Source organism: Ambystoma mexicanum, chromosome 11 (assembly GCF_040938575.1).
Source record: "Ambystoma mexicanum isolate Mex_15411 chromosome 11, UKY_AmexF1_1, whole genome shotgun sequence".
Taxonomy (NCBI): Eukaryota; Metazoa; Chordata; class Amphibia; order Caudata; family Ambystomatidae; genus Ambystoma; species Ambystoma mexicanum.
This window is the reverse complement of record NC_090934.1, coordinates 951,800,971-951,814,327: the sequence shown is the minus strand read 5'-3', so window position 1 is coordinate 951,814,327 and position 13,357 is coordinate 951,800,971.

Genomic DNA, 13,357 nt, shown 5'->3' with positions numbered 1-13,357 from the left:
ATGTATGGGTATCTAGATACTCAAATAAGGCGATTAGGGACAGCCGGCTAGGAAGGAAAGGGAGGGCAGCTTGAATGGTGAATGGTGCCAAGAGGTGTGTGCAGCTCGTATGTGCTAGAAGAGATTTTGATGCTGTGAATGTGTGAGCGATTATAAGTGCATAATAGTTAAATGGTCATGATAAGTGTGGCCGGATAACCTTTTTGATTTCCAGTCTGACATTGTCAAACCAAAGGATGGGTTGCTCTTGTATGTGCCCCTCAAAAAGAACATAATAGACATTGTGTACGGCCAGTTTTGTATTGTGCAGACAGGGAGGGGGAGAGCCCAAAGGGACCCAACATTGCATATGACGTAAAATATAAAGAATAATATTGATACGACACTTACATTGTAGTTGCAAACACACAAGGCACATCAGCACTAGGAGGGCACAGAGATGGGGGCTGAAACACCCTTATCACATATTTGTAAGAATCTCCCGGGATACGTGGAGCGGATTAAAAAATATCACGACCAATGGGTGACCGAGCTAAAGGGGGAGGGGTTACCCCAGATTTGGCCCGAGGGAGGGTCGTTTGATAAAAGTGTCCTGGATACAGTGGCCACATGCATTTATCTAAGATACAAAGGAAAGCAGCTGCAAAATAGGAGGGAAATATTAGATCTCTGGAGGTTATTTGAAGAGGTACCACCGCCTAAGACACCAGCACTAAATCCTGATCTCCCGTCCACCACAGACAATCCACTGCTAATACAAAAAGATGTCAAAGAAGGCTCAAATGTAGCGCCACCAGTAGAAGTAATAAGTTTGTACCCGATAATAAAGAAGCCTGTGCCCGCAGAGGGGTACAGTGATCCCACTTACATACCTCCCCCGAGAGATACCACACCCCTCCGGCCCACGGCACCTCCGCCATACGAGAGCACGAGGGAGCGAGCCCAGGCAGGCGCACAAAGGGTAGATATAGAGAAGCTCACAGATGATTTAGAATCAAGACTGACGATAGCAAAGGATGAGCTCTCTAGGATAAAAGACATATGCGAACGGACAGCACTAGATGCACCTAGATCAGGGCGTACGTCCAGAGCGCTAGGTGAAAATAGAAAGCCAGAAGAGGGGTGGAAAAAGGGCGAGATTTTGTTCAGAATTGAGGAAGAACCAACGCGAATAATAGAAGTAGGGCCCGGAGAGGGAGATGGTGCAAGTGAGGAAAGGCGGGGGGAATTAGAGAGGAGTTGCTGTGTGATATAAGGGACGAGGTAGAAGAAAGCGACAGGTTGAGTATGGCAATAGGAGGGGGAAGCGAGGGGGAGGAAGGTACGTGTTCGCTGAGAACCCTGGATGATGAGTGGCCGACTAAGGAACAGAGTGGGAAAAATGGCATCACTGGGGACATCAACAGCTCAAACGGGTCCGGACGGAACGACAAAAGGAAGGCTACAGCTCCCGTTGATACACAGGGGAGGAGGGAGGCCTAACTATATCCCATGGGCACAGATGGATAAAGCCAATTTATTAAAGCTATTGCCCCCGTTGTCAGGAGGGGCAAGTAAGTGGATATATGCCTTTGAGAAACATACTGCCGGGGTACCCCTAGCCATAGGAGACGTGAAAAGTCTACTCGTATCAGCGGTAGGTGACCAGGCTGAAAGGGTATGGGTTAAGGCCGGTTTCCCGGGAGTAACGCTAGACTGTGACCGCCATGATGGGGCATCATTTAACACGGTGCGTGCCAGGGTGTGGGATGCCTTACGCGAAACATTCCCAGACACACCGGACTTGCAGTCAGTGATGCAGTGTACAATGAATGACGGGGAAGAGGCTATGGATTATATTTTCCGGGTCCAAGAGATGTGGAGAGCAGAAACGGGCACGCCCTGGTATCAATCGACATCTTTATTTTATTTTATTATAAAGAGAGGGCTCCCAAAGGAAGTGCAGAAGGCGCTCGACAAGATAGCAGGTATTGAAGCAAAAGGATGGCCAGAAATTCAGAGCATAATAGTACACCATTGTAAACGAATAAAGGAGAGGGAGAAGGAGGTGGCGCAGAAAAGATTGGCAGACGAGGCGAAGTTAGTACAGTCAAAATTAGTGAAGGTTGCAGCAGCAGTAGCCGCGCTCCCACACAGTAGGGAGGGAGATGAGGAGGAGGAGGGGCTGATAGCACTCCAAGGAAGGGTGGCAACTAATTGGGCAGGACCAGCGCAGCGGCAGTGGACTGAGCAAGAGCAAGGTGGAAGCCCGCAGTGGCAAGAGTGGACCCCTCGAGGGGGACGAGGTGGGTACAGGGGCCGGAGAGGAGGCAGACAGGGGTATGGAGGAATGGGAGGAAATGGATGGCAGGGTCCCAGGGGCCCCCAAGGGAGTTGCTGGAACTGTGGAAGATGGGGACATTACTCCAGGGAGTGCAGAAGTAGACAAAACAATGGGTTCCAGGAGGGGGAGGCTTATGGTCATCCACACCCGGGAAGCCCATACGGTCTCCCAATGGGACAACAGCAGCTAAGGAACCCTGGCCAGGGTACCACGGGCCAGCAACAAGGACACCAGTATAGGACACAGAACCACCCCCAAAACAATGACAGTATGCAATACACGCCAGGTAACCCTTTCGCGACAACAGCAAACGGGGCCCCCGCGCCAGCACCTTACAGCGGCATGTCGGTAGTTTCCGGAAATGTCTTTACTGAGGGAGGGGCGACAAGATACCCCGCATAGGACAGCCCACAGAGAACACTTGCGTGTCCAGTTCTATCTACCACCTACGATGCAGCGGAGGAACCATTGGTAGGGGCGCAGATAGGAGACAAGCAGTTTATATTCATGGTTGATTCAGGAGCGGAGAAATCATGTATCAGAGAGGGCCGATTCCCGTTATCTAACAGGAAGTTAGAGACGCAGGGGTTCTCTGGGGCTGTAGTTGAAGTTCCTTACACAGAAGTTTTGGATGTGACAGTGGGGGGTAAGACAGTGAAGGCACCCTTATTATATTACGAACATTCCCCAATTAACTTGCTAGGGAGGGATCTCCTGAGCAAACTCAACATGACCATATCATTTACCGAGAGAGGAATAGTGTGTTCCACACCCGGGATATGCCCCTTGCGTGCAATGTTGGTAGTGCAAGCCCACACAACCACGCAGGAAATACGAGGACTGCCACAAAATGAGGAAATGTTTATCAAAGGGCTGAAGACTCTGGCCCTCATAATTCCCGAGCTAAGGAGCATGGACTGGAGGATCCCGGCGGAGTTCCTCTTCCGCCCCATAGTATGCCCCAACGCAGTACCAGGGTCAGTGGTATCGCTAGATGTGCACGCTGTGCAAGTGTCAGCAAAAAGAATAGCTGTGATCGGAGTGGATGAGGAAGGATGTGAGTGGCGCACAGTGCTATGCACAAACGCCAACATCGCCCTGCGAGAGGTAACAGATGAGGATCTCTTCTCAGACTCAGAAGATGATGGTGAAATAGTGATGGAGATAGCGATGCCCTGTGATATTTTAATACAAGCCAGGGAGACTCCCGTCCAATTGATGACAGTGGTAGGAGCACCACCGTCGTTTTTTGATGACGACATGAGGCTCGTACCAAACAACTTATGGACAACAGGCCCCCATGATGTGGGGCTGTTGCATGGAGTACAGCCTGTGGTAATAAAGTTAAAGCAAGGAGCAATTTTACCACGAGTTAAACAGTATCCTCTGTCTCGTGAAGCTGAAGAAGGGATAAAAGAGACAATAAATGCCCTACTGGCACAAGGGATAATAGTGCCTTCAAACTCCCCATGTAACACGTGCATTTATCCGATCAAAAAAGCAAAAGGGGGGTCATGGAGGATGATACAAGACCTACGCCCCCTCAATGATGTAATTCAGAAGGAGTTCCCTCTAGTCCCGAACCCCGCATCAATACTGTGCAGCATCCCGAAAGAGGCATCACATTTCACAGTAGTGGATTTAAAAAACGCATTTTTCTCTATACCCCTGGCTGAAGAGAGTAGATACCTTACCGCCTTCACACTGGGGGGTAAAAGGTATGAACATTGCAGATTACCACAGGGCTACTGCGAGAGCCCGAGCATCTTCAATCGTGTATTACACGAAGACCTAGGAAACCTATCAGTTGAGAACACCATTATTCAGTACGTGGACGATTTACTAGTCTGCGCACGAAACGAAGAGACATGCAGAGCAGATTCCGTAACATTGTTGACCTTGCTGGCCAACAAGGGGTACAAAGTGGACAAGGGAAAGCTACAGTACTGTCTGACAGAGGTCCTGTACGTAGGGCAGCTGATTTCAAGAGATGGGAAAAGAATAATACCAGACAGGGTAAAAGCCATAAGATCAGTACAAGAACCCACAACAGTAAAAGACATGCAGAAATTTTTGGGAATGTGCAATTATTGCCGAGCATGGATATTAGATTATGCGGCATACACCAGGCCCTTATTACAAGCATTAAAAGTGGCCCAACAGGAGAACAGGAAGATGGAGTGGACAGAAGAGATGAGTTCCTCCTTCCAAACACTAAAAGAGTTGATTTCAAGCGCCCCAGTACTCGCAAACCCTGATTATGGACGCGAGTTTTACCTATTCTCACACTGCAAGGAAACACTGATGACAGCAGTCTTGACACAAAAAACATCTTTAGGACACAAGCCATTGGCCTACTATAGTGGCACTTTAGATGCCGTGATGCAGGGCCATTTCGCGTGCGAGCAATCACTCGCTGCAGCCGCGTTCGCGATTGAGAAAAGTGCCACAATAGTAATGGGCTGTTCTGTGACATTGTTTGTGGAACATTCATTATTTGCCATACTCGAGAGATCAAAAAGCACACTGACCACACAGCGGGCAACTGCCTACGAGATTATACTGTCCAGTGCCAACATCCATATAGTGAGATGCAAGACAGTGAACCCCGCCGCATTCATTACAGAAGCGTGCACGCTCGAAGACATGCAGAACCACGATTGCGCAACCTACACAGGAGGAAGTGGGGAAGAGACAGTGGTGTGTGAGAACGCTCTAAGCGAAGGGGAAGTGTACTTTGTAGATGGGTCCGCATCTATTGACATGGACACGGGAGAAAAACACGTTGGCATGGCAGTGGTGAGGTTAGAAGACGGTGAGTATGAAACACTGGTACAATATCGTCTCCCATCACATTACTCCGCGCAGGCAGCAGAACTGATTGCACTCATAGAAGCACTACATGCATCAAAGGGGTGTGCAGTGACGATATACACAGACTCAGCTTACATGACAACAACAGTACATGGAGGACTAGCAAGATGGGGGCGGAGGGCTTTAGGAGGGCAGATGGAACACCTGTACAGCATGCAGAATTGTTAAAAGAGTTAATTGAGGCCCTGCAAAACCCCACTGCAGTAGCAATAGTAAAGTGCCAGGCACATACGTCCAACACAGATGTTGTGTCTTTAGGGAACGCGGCAGCGGACGCGGCCGCCAAGGAGGCTTCCTATTTTCAGAAAAATGACAAAGGTGAGTACATGCTTAAGGATAAAACAAACGAAGAGCCCACAGAGGGATATAATATCATGCCCATACCACAAATAATAGAATTACAGGAAGGAGCCAGTGCAGAGGAAAAACTCTTGTGGACAAAGCGAGGGTGCAGCAAGTCAGGAACAGACCTACTGTGGAGGCAAAATAACTCGGGAAAGGTGGTAATGCCAATTCAGCTACTAAAGATTGCATTCCAACAGCTACACTTCCCTGCACACAACACCAAACAACACATCGCAGCAGAAATACAGGAAGAATGGTTCGTGCCCTGTCTTCAGGAGCACGTGTCTCGATTGGCAATGGAATGTACAACATGCCAAATATACAATTCAGGGATGACATTACGCACTCTCCGGGGAACAATCCCTAAACCTATTGGCCCATTCAAGGAACTACACATAGATTACGCAGACATGGGGGAAAGGTGTAATGGTGCACGGTACATGATTGTGGTCGTGTGCCCATTTTCAAGGTGGGTGGAAGCCGGACCCTGCGCGCGACCCGATGCCAAGAGCGCCGCCAAGTTCCTAGTAAGGGAAGTATTCCCGCGCTGGGGAATTTGTGACGTGATCCGCTCAGACAATGGCACTCATTTTGTGAATGAGCTTTTTAAGGAAGTGACTACATTGCTGGGAATAAAACATAAATTATGCTCAATTTATCATCCTCAAAGTAATGGCGTAGTGGAAAAGATGAACGGACTGTTGAAGGGCAGGTTATCAAAACTATGCTTCTCATTAAAAAAGAATTGGATTTACTGCCTACCGCTTGCGCTATTTGAGTTGCGAAACCAGCCAAGCAAAGACCACCATTTGTCCCCGCACGAGATCGTGACTGGGAGACGGATGAACACAGCACACTCACCACTGCGCGAACACTCGGACGCTCACAGAAGCGCCGCGATATTGGGAGATGAGTTCACAGACTATTTAAAGAAGCTGACAAGGGCAGCGCGCGTGATAGCAAAGCAATTGTCCCCACCCTTCACTAGAGAAGAGGGAAATGTAACAGGCGCTGTCACGGAGCCAGAGCCACAACTGCAGCTAATGCCAGGCGACTGGATATATGTCAGAAGTTTTGTGCGTCGGTGGAATGCACCACGATTCCATGGCCCATATGAAGTAATATTTTGCACACCTACGGCGGTAAAGGTCAAAGGGTTGAGGTACTGGGTGCATTTGACCGATGTACGGAAGGCATATAGCAACGTACAAGAGGAGGTTGATGAGGAGGCACAGACAACAGCAAACGCTGCGACTGAACAGAATGACTGAACATGAACTTGCGTGTATGTGCTAGTAGTGAATTTTAAGAAATGCACAACTGATAAATTTTGTTTTAACTTTTATCTTGTTGAGAGCGAATATATATATATATATATATATACATTATGAGTTTGTATACACCCTTGTCTGTGAATACCCCTCCCCGTATCCCCACCCGCTTCCATTCCCCGTCACATGTATCTTGGCACTGATGGTGCCAACAAAAATGTTTACATGTATGCACTCAATGCACTTTTATATCTTAAAACAGGAGCTTCCATGGCATCTAACGGGCGGCCTGCAACGGATAAATTTACGAGAATTAGAGAATGGTTAACTGTGAAATGTATATATTCGTATGAATGTGGACTATCTGCGTGCATTATATTGTTTTTTACATTATTATTTGGTCTGGTTACATACTGGTTTATAGCGTTCATCTCTATCGAGATGAACGAGGGGGGAGGGAGCAACGCAACTATTGGGACCAATACAACTGCAAGTGTCAACGCAACTACAAGGGAAGGTGATTTTTTGGTATGGGATGGAACTAAACTTGTGTGGGGCTACTATACTACATCACCCAATGTTGTCATCTCACATGATGGAAAGCCAAAAAGTGAAAGACAATACAACACACTGTCCCCACCTGAAATGTCTAATTACAATGCTCACAGTTTAAACGACCGAAACCCCTCTGCCATATCCTGGTTGTATAATACCCCCACCAGCCAACCTGCCCCCACGGAGATAGAGAATCAAAGAACGAGAGAAACACATGAAATATTATATGATGACTGGGTGAAGGGGGGCGGGAATGAGAAAGGGGGGTCTATTTTGTCTCTTGCCCAGGGAATCGGGAAGAATATGAGGAACAAGAACAATAGACGGAAGAGGGAAGCAGGAAGGAGGAAGTATGATGAGTACTATGGGCTAGGCTTAGATAAGATGGAAGACCCACGACACCCCCACCAAACAAATAAGTGGTATGCAGACATGAGTGCCACAGCTAAACAAACAACAAACGAGAGCTGTTATGTTTGCTCCCTCATCCCTCACGCATCAGGTACACCCAAAGTGCTGTTACCCAAAGAATTGCCGATTATAGATGCCCAATGTCTCCTTCATCTCACGTTGTGCAGAATTAAGAACACCTTCCAGGCACATGAAGTGACTTTTCAAATGCTGCAGAACGAGAAAACGTGCTACCCAAAACCGTCAGGAGTTGTATGTCTGAAAGAACCATTTTTTGCAATCGAAGGGACACTTTTTTCTGATAACAAGTGGAAGAATGAAAAAGTAATGTGTAAAGCTGAAGCACTGAGGGGTGTGGCACCGGAGAAATTGCAATGGATAGAAGAAACATGCACACCTGTATGGAGAGAACACATCTCAAAACTAACCTGGGTCACGCCCATCGAAAAGCCTTTCAAGTTGCAGAATGAAATAGACTATGAACTATGTTTCAAAGGAGAGGGGAGAACGTCCATGGGGACGAACAAGAAGTGCAACAAAACCCTCACTATCCCAGACCTAAGAAAAGGGACTGCGGCCCTTATGGACACGTATTGGGTATGTGGAAAACAGGCATACCTACACCTCCCCCCGTCGTGGAGTGGCAGCTGCTCAATGGCCACTCTGCACTCAGCTCTAATGGTGATACCAGAAAGCCACATCGATGGAAGCAAAAGGACACAGGAACGCACACAACAGAGTGTGGGCCAACCAACTGCAGAACCACGAATGTATGTCCTGTCTTCTGGAAGCAAGGAAGAGGTGCTGACCCGCAACAGACGAGCATCAAACTATATATCGAAGGCATCATCAGAACTATTGGCCCAGATCCCAGACAAATATCGATTATTCAGCTCAGCAGAAACATTTTTTGCCTCGCTCGTATCAAGTGTCCAAGCAAGGGCTAACGCAAAATGGCTCCAGATAACCCGCTGGGAATTAATTCAGCTGGCGAACGACACTGAAGAAGGTTTTAACATAATAAAGGTCGAACTAAGAGCCTTGCGACTGATGACCATGCAAAACAGGTATGTCCTGGACCTGTTGACGGCGATGGACGGCGGTGTTTGCCGAAAAATAGGAAGTGCCTGTTGCACTTTCGTACCTTCTGAAGACACAGAAAACGGCTCCCTGTCCCATGTGATCGAAGCAGTCCACAACCTAGGAGAAAAAATGAAGATGGAAGGCGGAGCAGTAGATAGTACATGGTTCGATAACCTCTTCTCCTGGGTCCCCTCATGGCTTGGAACAACGATGAAACTTTTGATGCCAGCTGTGGTGTTCCTCCTTTTGATTTTCTGCCTATGCCAGGTGGGTCTTCGAGTCTGTGCTAACGCAGTACCAAATGGTGCAATGATGATGGTGACAATGGGCAACTCGCACGGTACAATAAAAACGGTGCAAGAAGCACAAGTACAAACAGGGGTAGACAACACACCAAGGTACCAACTGGTGCCCATGTACCACGACAAGGATATTGTAGATAAGCTTTGGCACACCACCATCAAAGAGCCCCGCATACTAGAATGGTACGAGGAAGTGTGGGTAGATTTGGAAGGAGATGGTGGGTGCATATATCTTACGTGTACTCCAGATGAATACGCCAGGAGAGGTGAGAGTTTAAGGGGGGTGTGCAGAGCATGGATGCCTATCAAAGGAACTCCTGCATGGGATGAGGCGGTGATGGACGAAGCAGAATGTAGAAGGATAGAGGAGTTAAAGAATTCGTTACTTAAGTAACGAAAGGGGGGAAATGTAGGGGAGGACTGGTCCAAGAGACCCCTCTCGCCTGCGTTTCTTCCCCAGGTGAGGGCTATGGCCCATTGGGCGTTCCCTCATGCCACCCGGGCCCAGGTGGTGGAGGGTTCACCCACTGGAGACATTGCCCACACGTATCGAATGCCCACATCTATTGATCACAACACAAATTTAGTTAGGCCCAAAAACCATTCTCTGCCCAGCAAAGATGGTGTGAGCTCAGCGCACTGTAGCGCGGCCCCCACCCTTGGAGAACATCCCTGTTGCCGCAGCACCCTGGCAGATCCGCTGTGAGCACGTTCCCACGAACAAGACGGACATGAGCTAGCGCAATACGCTAACATTGTAACAGTTCACCTCCCGCAGTGTACCATCACTATCAGCATGACCCGGCCAGCAGGCCTGAACAATGGGAAGAACAGTAAAATGGTCCTCTGATGGCAGACAGTCTTTATATATATGTATATATTAATGTCAAGACCTCTTGCATTATTTCTTTCCTCCATAAAATACAAACGCCTGTAGAATGTATTAAAATGAGAGAGTATGCTCCTATGATATAAGCTATGGCGAGCTCGCACCATTGTAGGTGGATGCTAATGATAAAGGGACGCTCCAGGGACCTGTTCGTTGCGTGTATCACTGGGCAGCCTACCTCACATGGTTTCGCGCCATAAATAAAACTAATGCTGCTAGAGTACGCGAGAACGCGGATGCAACTATAATATGAACTCATGTCAAGAATGCGCAAGCGTGCACTTATCATGTGTGAATGTTTGAGCCCCTCATATGCTACCACCGTCACGTACAGGGGCGGATCGTTTTCTATGTACTCCACTAATCTAACTACTACCTCATTTACTGCAAATATATATGCATGTAACTAAAACACTGTAGCTGCTAGAATGTAATGTACAAAAATGGTGCTCGGACTGGGTATAACGGAAACACACCCAGCCAAGGTTAAATGCATGTTTTGAAGTGATTTTAAATAAGTATTATAGAAAGTATTCAAATGTTTGCGATGTCTTTACTTATATTCAGCAACACACAAGGGAGATACCTTTGTGAAAGCGTACAAGGTCTCGATGTATCCCCCTCCCTCCCTCAGAAGACTGCCAAGACATGAGAACAAAGCCCCGCTCTGTGCTATCACGCCTCCCCCGACCTGACTGGAGCTGCTTCAAAGACTTGTAACCCCACTGCAGCACCCAAGGCCGCGGCCAGCCACCTGCATTATTTACAGCACTGCAGTAAACCTTAGTTTAAACTCAAGCGCCCCCTCATAAACCCCACAACCCACCGGACTGTCTCAGACTTATGGCCCTGTGCAATCAGGACACCCAACACTTTGGCGACACACAGCGAAACATCTATAACCACTTCTAACAAGACAGAAAGACCTGTACCACCCGCCCCAGTCCCTGAAGCTTAGCCCCACGACCCACGGTCCCGGTCAACAGATCACAAGTAACCAGACCTCGATATATTATCTCCAGACCCCTCACAAGGTGCATTCCTCCTGTGTTGCATTAACCTATTGAAAGATTTACTAAAGAAAATAGAACTGTAAATGACTGAATGACGGCGGGGTGCATGGCAGAGGGCAAGCAAGTCAGGAAAGGCATTCATCTCTGCCACAGGCCGCCTCAGCACACCAACACCGCCCGGATGAACTCAAGCCGACCTGCCAGGCCCAGCCCAACCCACGAGGGTGACCAGTGACGTCCTCCAGCCAAGACCAACCACACCGCAGCAGCACCTATAGTTAGTCGTCGCCACCCAATCCCAATGAACTTGTGCCCCCTATAGTATGTAGGTTTTGATGACGTTTTTTGTAAATATATACGCCTGTCTTTGCTATTGTCAGACAGAGCGCTCTCGGAGTTTGCAGAGTTCTTTGCATGCCCAATTCTGATTGATAAACTCCCATTTACGCTCACCCGCACTCTGTCTTGGCCTTATTCCCATTTTGGGAGAGTCCTTCATTGTCTCTCATTGCGGGGAGGATCGTGCTGTTTGGGGACGCTTGCTTTCAATTCTTAAAGGAGTAGTGCGCTCAAAAATATTATTGTCCCAAGCATTCGGGCATGTGTTTTTAAGCATATGTTGATCGATCGTAAAAACATTTCCTATGCACCTTACTATGGTTTTCCTCACTTTTACAAATGCGAAATCAGGCAGCAGGGCCTGGCCATTTTGTGCTAATCTTATCCGTTGCTGCATCGCCCTAAGCTCAAGTGCCCAATTGGCACTAAATCATAGCCCCCGCCCCTGAAGCTGACATCACTCGACATGTATGGCCCATTTCACAATGTGAATGCACGTCTCGTGTCAACGTTCTCTGCTAATGGGTGGTGTCTCCATGGAAATGGCAGGACACCTCTTTCCTCAAGACGTATAAACAGACCACTTCTCATCAGACAACATCAGAGTTGCTTTTTCAGTCGTTTCACTGTCTTTTGTAGAATAAACTGTGACTCGTTTCTGCTCTGTTCAGCTATCCTCCTTGCTTGTAACCTGTGCGAACAGATACTAGTGCCAGCATTACTATCGATTTTAATTATGTCGTATGATGGCATCAATAATGCCCTACCAGTACGAGCCGGAGTATTCCGAGGCCGAATTAATGGAAAGAGAAAGATTTGGAAACGATGGGGCTTCAGACGAAAGTTGGGAAACCGAATCACCCGATCAAGGACCTGAGCCTAGTCGCATGGACGACGTCTCCACCTGGTGTACCTGCAATCAGTGCAAGGTCATGAAATGCTGCTGCCGAGAAAACTCTGGATGCTTGGCCTACATATCGGAAGAAGACACACCACCAATATGCGTTACCGAGCTGCATGACTTCAGGGTAGCCTGCCTCACAAGGTCCGTGTTGAGGATTATGATGGTGCTTATGCACGAACTTCGAGCAACAGTTCGCCCTTGCAATTCAAGTAAGTGTGCTCTAGATGTGATTTAACTTAGGACATGGATGTCTCATATATTGTCGTAACTTTGATCTATCACTGCCAAATTAATGTAGTCTGGTAGTGGTTGAGAGAAGTATAAAGACTTTATGTAAAGTCAGCACACAGAGAACTCTGCTGCACGTGGGTCAGCCACGCTCATCTGGCAGATGTGAATAATGCAAATTGTGTACAACCCCAAGAATGTGGGGATACCTATGAATTGTAACTACATATAAACATGTTTCATTTCAAGGCCTTTGTGGGCGTAAGGGGTGCAATGGTCTTACTCTCCTTGTGCGTGATTAGAGGATTACATTTGAGATTTATTTGTCCTTGTGCCATCAGGCAAGAATGAGTGAAGTGACACGTGTTGGTCTTAGCAAAATATATGAGGACTTATGGATAGGCTATATTGGGGCACACTAGGGCGGTCAGTGAATAAGGCTCATGCTTCTGCTACATCAAAGTGAGAATGTATGGGCACATGGGGCAATCATGCGATAACTTCCACAGGACGGGGTGAAAGGCTCAAGAGCAGCTTTGTGGAGATGAATGGGTTGCAGAGCAGCATTTGGCCCGGTCACACACAAGGCAGATGAGCTCAGTGGAAGGTAAAAGAATACACTGTTTGCTAGCAACAATTCAAGCCAGTACATCCAGTACATCCATGAGTTTGTCTGACACAGGCTCAGGGGGAGAAAAAGGTGGAGGCCGGCTGTGTTCGCTGTTCGCGGCGCTGCAAAAGGGGAGAGGAGGCTTCACATTAATCTGAACGTGGCCTACTCCAAAATGGAGTCTGAGGTTTATACAAAATGGATTCGGAC